The sequence below is a fragment of the Anomaloglossus baeobatrachus genome, unplaced genomic scaffold (genome assembly GCF_048569485.1).
Source record: "Anomaloglossus baeobatrachus isolate aAnoBae1 unplaced genomic scaffold, aAnoBae1.hap1 Scaffold_3975, whole genome shotgun sequence".
In the NCBI taxonomy this organism is placed as follows: Eukaryota; Metazoa; Chordata; class Amphibia; order Anura; family Aromobatidae; genus Anomaloglossus; species Anomaloglossus baeobatrachus.
The window spans coordinates 43791-50008 of NW_027443313.1; the positions used below are offsets into that span (position 1 = coordinate 43791).

A 6218-nucleotide genomic window follows, 5' to 3' on the forward strand; every position below is an offset into this window, starting at 1 on the left:
GCACAACATGAAGAGACGGAACACTGGCGGCTTGTCACAATGCCCCCCGATGACATCACAATAGCGCTGCTGCCTAGAAAACAAGCTGCGCAGAAGAAGTTGTTCTTTGGGTGGGAGGGTGGGCTAGTGGAAGGAGGGGGCAATCTCTTTTTTTCCCGGGTGGTAGGGGGATGACAGGAGAAGGGAAGCGGGTGGTGAGAAAGGTACAGAGGGCAGGGTTTGGGGGCTGGGAAGGAAAGGGAAAAGATTAGGGTTTGGGGATGATGAAAGGGCTTTCTACGGGTAAGGATGGCAAAGGGTGGCAGTGACGGAAAGTCAGGCAACCTGTCCTGTCCGTCTTTTTGTATCGTGAATTGGAAAGACTGCAAGGGGGAGGGGAGTTGCTTGCGCCCTAAAGGAGGAGTTATTCAGATTCATTGCAGTGGGCGGCGGCTGCAAAACGCACCATTCTTCTTGTTTTTGCTCTGCAAAGCAGCCTTTTCAAGGGTTGGCTTGGGTGACAAAATGTCTTGTGTAGGCGTGGGTTTGTCTCCCTCTCGCTCTCTCTCCCTAAGATGTGTCCGGCATAGGCCAGGGTGCCACTCGAGGCCCAAACCAATTCTGGTTATCGCTTCTCGGCCTTTTGGCTAAGATCAAGTGTAGTATCTGTTCTTATCAGTTTAATATCTGATACGTCCCCTATCTGGGGACCATATATTAAATGGATTTTTAGAACAGGGAGATGGAAAAAGAGCTTGCTCTGTCCACTCCACGCATTGACCTGGTATTGCAGTACCTCCAGGAACGGTGCACCCCTTCTTAACCCAGTTTCCAAAAGCAGAACTCAATTCACCTGATTCATATTAGCCCGATTTAATGAATTGGAAGAAAGCATACGTCTTCATATGCACCTCAATTTGGCCCATTCACTTTTCACACTTCCTCCTTTTGTTTTTTATCTTTCACACTTTTGACTTTCTTTATTCATCCAAATAGCAAACTCATCACCACTCAACCTGACCAACTCGGCTATGTCCCCGTGCTGCAGTTCTCTGTCTTATCTAGATCATTTGCAATTGAATGGAATAGATCCCTTTTGGACAAAGTGGATTCACCTGCTGCTGCAGTGACCACAGGTGTGATAAGATCTAGAATTGGCATCTGGTGCGATCTCTCCGCTTCCACTCCAAAGAAAGTTACCTGTTTATTCCTATCATGCATTGGTTTTTGGGGTTTTCTTTGAGTAATGATGATCTCTTTAGTAGTCTGTTGGCGCCCTCTCCTGGAGGAATAGTTTGCTTGCTCTTGGACATTCTAAAAGAGAGGTCATGATAGACATTGAGCTTCTGAGCTCAATTGGGGACAGTCATGGGTGATGAATGTTTGCAACCTACTGCGAAGCCTCATACCGCAATATAAGGAACGTCAAATACTAAGAAAGGGCGGCCTATGAAAGAATTACTACTTTCAATAAGTACACTTAAACGGCTAATTGGGAATAGAAAAACTGTAAAAAGCCCTCTGAGAAAGCCCCCCTCTAACCTTTGATAGTAAGCTTTTCTGTAGTCTGCCTGTTGATGTATTTTCCGTTTGAACTGTGCACAACATGAAGAGACGGAACACTGGCGGCTTGTCACAATGCCCCCCGATGACATCACAATAGCGCTGCTGCCTAGAAAACAAGCTGCGCAGAAGAAGTTGTTCTTTGGGTGGGAGGGTGGGCTAGTGGAAGGAGGGGGCAATCTCTTTTTTTCCCGGGTGGTAGGGGGATGACAGGAGAAGGGAAGCGGGTGGTGAGAAAGGTACAGAGGGCAGGGTTTGGGGGCTGGGAAGGAAAGGGAAAAGATTAGGGTTTGGGGATGATGAAAGGGCTTTCTACGGGTAAGGATGGCAAAGGGTGGCAGTGACGGAAAGTCAGGCAACCTGTCCTGTCCGTCTTTTTGTATCGTGAATTGGAAAGACTGCAAGGGGGAGGGGAGTTGCTTGCGCCCTAAAGGAGGAGTTATTCAGATTCATTGCAGTGGGCGGCGGCTGCAAAACGCACCATTCTTCTTGTTTTTGCTCTGCAAAGCAGCCTTTTCAAGGGTTGGCTTGGGTGACAAAATGTCTTGTGTAGGCGTGGGTTTGTCTCCCTCTCGCTCTCTCTCCCTAAGATGTGTCCGGCATAGGCCAGGGTGCCACTCGAGGCCCAAACCAATTCTGGTTATCGCTTCTCGGCCTTTTGGCTAAGATCAAGTGTAGTATCTGTTCTTATCAGTTTAATATCTGATACGTCCCCTATCTGGGGACCATATATTAAATGGATTTTTAGAACAGGGAGATGGAAAAAGAGCTTGCTCTGTCCACTCCACGCATTGACCTGGTATTGCAGTACCTCCAGGAACGGTGCACCCCTTCTTAACCCAGTTTCCAAAAGCAGAACTCAATTCACCTGATTCATATTAGCCCGATTTAATGAATTGGAAGAAAGCATACGTCTTCATATGCACCTCAATTTGGCCCATTCACTTTTCACACTTCCTCCTTTTGTTTTTTATCTTTCACACTTTTGACTTTCTTTATTCATCCAAATAGCAAACTCATCACCACTCAACCTGACCAACTCGGCTATGTCCCCGTGCTGCAGTTCTCTGTCTTATCTAGATCATTTGCAATTGAATGGAATAGATCCCTTTTGGACAAAGTGGATTCACCTGCTGCTGCAGTGACCACAGGTGTGATAAGATCTAGAATTGGCATCTGGTGCGATCTCTCCGCTTCCACTCCAAAGAAAGTTACCTGTTTATTCCTATCATGCATTGGTTTTTGGGGTTTTCTTTGAGTAATGATGATCTCTTTAGTAGTCTGTTGGCGCCCTCTCCTGGAGGAATAGTTTGCTTGCTCTTGGACATTCTAAAAGAGAGGTCATGATAGACATTGAGCTTCTGAGCTCAATTGGGGACAGTCATGGGTGATGAATGTTTGCAACCTACTGCGAAGCCTCATACCGCAATATAAGGAACGTCAAATACTAAGAAAGGGCGGCCTATGAAAGAATTACTACTTTCAATAAGTACACTTAAACGGCTAATTGGGAATAGAAAAACTGTAAAAAGCCCTCTGAGAAAGCCCCCCTCTAACCTTTGATAGTAAGCTTTTCTGTAGTCTGCCTGTTGATGTATTTTCCGTTTGAACTGTGCACAACATGAAGAGACGGAACACTGGCGGCTTGTCACAATGCCCCCCGATGACATCACAATAGCGCTGCTGCCTAGAAAACAAGCTGCGCAGAAGAAGTTGTTCTTTGGGTGGGAGGGTGGGCTAGTGGAAGGAGGGGGCAATCTCTTTTTTTCCCGGGTGGTAGGGGGATGACAGGAGAAGGGAAGCGGGTGGTGAGAAAGGTACAGAGGGCAGGGTTTGGGGGCTGGGAAGGAAAGGGAAAAGATTAGGGTTTGGGGATGATGAAAGGGCTTTCTACGGGTAAGGATGGCAAAGGGTGGCAGTGACGGAAAGTCAGGCAACCTGTCCTGTCCGTCTTTTTGTATCGTGAATTGGAAAGACTGCAAGGGGGAGGGGAGTTGCTTGCGCCCTAAAGGAGGAGTTATTCAGATTCATTGCAGTGGGCGGCGGCTGCAAAACGCACCATTCTTCTTGTTTTTGCTCTGCAAAGCAGCCTTTTCAAGGGTTGGCTTGGGTGACAAAATGTCTTGTGTAGGCGTGGGTTTGTCTCCCTCTCGCTCTCTCTCCCTAAGATGTGTCCGGCATAGGCCAGGGTGCCACTCGAGGCCCAAACCAATTCTGGTTAACGCTTCTCGGCCTTTTGGCTAAGATCAAGTGTAGTATCTGTGAGGCTCGGCAGATGCAATGCACACTGGAAGGTTGCGCTTGCTAGTACTCTTGATGTATAGTATATTCATCTAGAGGAAAACATGGCCCTACCAGGATCGAGGCTATTAGACTGAGTAAGTGTGGGGGCTATGGTGCAATGTGCCCCAGGACTGACGACCCTGGAGTGAGTCTGAGCTTGCTGGCTTGGGACCCCGGCGAGCCTTGGGCTCTGTAGCACACCGTATCTTGCCCTTTCATACTTTCTGAGCATATTGCTCTATCCCGGCCTTCTGGCTAGGAAGGGAAATTTTTATAATCATGGTCGGAGGTCCGTTCAGCTTTGGGCTGAGAAACCAACACCCGGTTGGAGGTCCGGGTCAGCTTCGGCTGAGAAACCAACACCCGGTTGGAGGTCTGGGTCAGCTTCGGCTGAGAAACCAACACCCGGTTGGAGGTCCGGGTCAGCTTCGGCTGAGAAACCAACACCCGGTTGGAGGTCCGGTTAGCCTTGGGCTGAGAAACCAACACCGGTTGACGGTCCGGGCAGTTTCGGCTGCGAAACCAACAACTAGTAGCTCTCTATTCCACTTGGGTAAGATGCCTGGGTGGACGCTGGGAGCAACGACAAGGCTCAACCAGGCTTCGGCTTGGGGGAGCACCGAAGATCCCTGACCCTTGCTGTGGCCTTCTGGCTCGGAGGGACGGGGTTGATTTTTGGGGACCCTCTCCTCACGGAGGGGTCCACACGAATCCTAGCCTTTGCACTGTTTTTGGTGTGACTTCGGTCATGCATTTTTTGCGGTGCTTTGGAAAGCTTCATTAAATCAAAATCTGTTCTTATCAGTTTAATATCTGATACGTCCCCTATCTGGGGACCATATATTAAATGGATTTTTAGAACAGGGAGATGGAAAAAGAGCTTGCTCTGTCCACTCCACGCATTGACCTGGTATTGCAGTACCTCCAGGAACGGTGCACCCCTTCTTAACCCAGTTTCCAAAAGCAGAACTCAATTCACCTGATTCATATTAGCCCGATTTAATGAATTGGAAGAAAGCATACGTCTTCATATGCACCTCAATTTGGCCCATTCACTTTTCACACTTCCTCCTTTTGTTTTTTATCTTTCACACTTTTGACTTTCTTTATTCATCCAAATAGCAAACTCATCACCACTCAACCTGACCAACTCGGCTATGTCCCCGTGCTGCAGTTCTCTGTCTTATCTAGATCATTTGCAATTGAATGGAATAGATCCCTTTTGGACAAAGTGGATTCACCTGCTGCTGCAGTGACCACAGGTGTGATAAGATCTAGAATTGGCATCTGGTGCGATCTCTCCGCTTCCACTCCAAAGAAAGTTACCTGTTTATTCCTATCATGCATTGGTTTTTGGGGTTTTCTTTGAGTAATGATGATCTCTTTAGTAGTCTGTTGGCGCCCTCTCCTGGAGGAATAGTTTGCTTGCTCTTGGACATTCTAAAAGAGAGGTCATGATAGACATTGAGCTTCTGAGCTCAATTGGGGACAGTCATGGGTGATGAATGTTTGCAACCTACTGCGAAGCCTCATACCGCAATATAAGGAACGTCAAATACTAAGAAAGGGCGGCCTATGAAAGAATTACTACTTTCAATAAGTACACTTAAACGGCTAATTGGGAATAGAAAAACTGTAAAAAGCCCTCTGAGAAAGCCCCCCTCTAACCTTTGATAGTAAGCTTTTCTGTAGTCTGCCTGTTGATGTATTTTCCGTTTGAACTGTGCACAACATGAAGAGACGGAACACTGGCGGCTTGTCACAATGCCCCCCGATGACATCACAATAGCGCTGCTGCCTAGAAAACAAGCTGCGCAGAAGAAGTTGTTCTTTGGGTGGGAGGGTGGGCTAGTGGAAGGAGGGGGCAATCTCTTTTTTTCCCGGGTGGTAGGGGGATGACAGGAGAAGGGAAGCGGGTGGTGAGAAAGGTACAGAGGGCAGGGTTTGGGGGCTGGGAAGGAAAGGGAAAAGATTAGGGTTTGGGGATGATGAAAGGGCTTTCTACGGGTAAGGATGGCAAAGGGTGGCAGTGACGGAAAGTCAGGCAACCTGTCCTGTCCGTCTTTTTGTATCGTGAATTGGAAAGACTGCAAGGGGGAGGGGAGTTGCTTGCGCCCTAAAGGAGGAGTTATTCAGATTCATTGCAGTGGGCGGCGGCTGCAAAACGCACCATTCTTCTTGTTTTTGCTCTGCAAAGCAGCCTTTTCAAGGGTTGGCTTGGGTGACAAAATGTCTTGTGTAGGCGTGGGTTTGTCTCCCTCTCGCTCTCTCTCCCTAAGATGTGTCCGGCATAGGCCAGGGTGCCACTCGAGGCCCAAACCAATTCTGGTTATCGCTTCTCGGCCTTTTGGCTAAGATCAAGTGTAGTATCTGTTCTTATCAGTTTAATATCT

The 6218-nt window shown here is 48.0% G+C and overlaps 3 non-coding genes and 2 pseudogenes across 3 annotated transcripts; all 5 read left to right on the forward strand.

Moving 5' to 3' along the window:
• The first annotated feature begins 606 nt into the window (after window positions 1–606).
• On the forward strand, window positions 607–797 carry LOC142276392 (U2 spliceosomal RNA). Its single transcript, XR_012739847.1, has one exon. It is a non-coding gene; the product is annotated as a U2 spliceosomal RNA (small nuclear RNA).
• A 1387-nt stretch (window positions 798–2184) lies between these two features.
• LOC142276393 (U2 spliceosomal RNA) lies at window positions 2185–2375 on the forward strand. Its single transcript, XR_012739848.1, has one exon. It is a non-coding gene; the product is annotated as a U2 spliceosomal RNA (small nuclear RNA).
• Window positions 2376–3762: 1387 nt separating this feature from the next.
• LOC142276399 (U2 spliceosomal RNA) lies at window positions 3763–3889 on the forward strand (annotated as a pseudogene).
• Window positions 3890–4573: 684 nt separating this feature from the next.
• LOC142276396 (U2 spliceosomal RNA) lies at window positions 4574–4769 on the forward strand. The gene has a single exon (XR_012739850.1). It is a non-coding gene; the product is annotated as a U2 spliceosomal RNA (small nuclear RNA).
• Window positions 4770–6156: 1387 nt separating this feature from the next.
• LOC142276398 (U2 spliceosomal RNA) lies at window positions 6157–6218 on the forward strand (annotated as a pseudogene; the record flags this gene model as incomplete).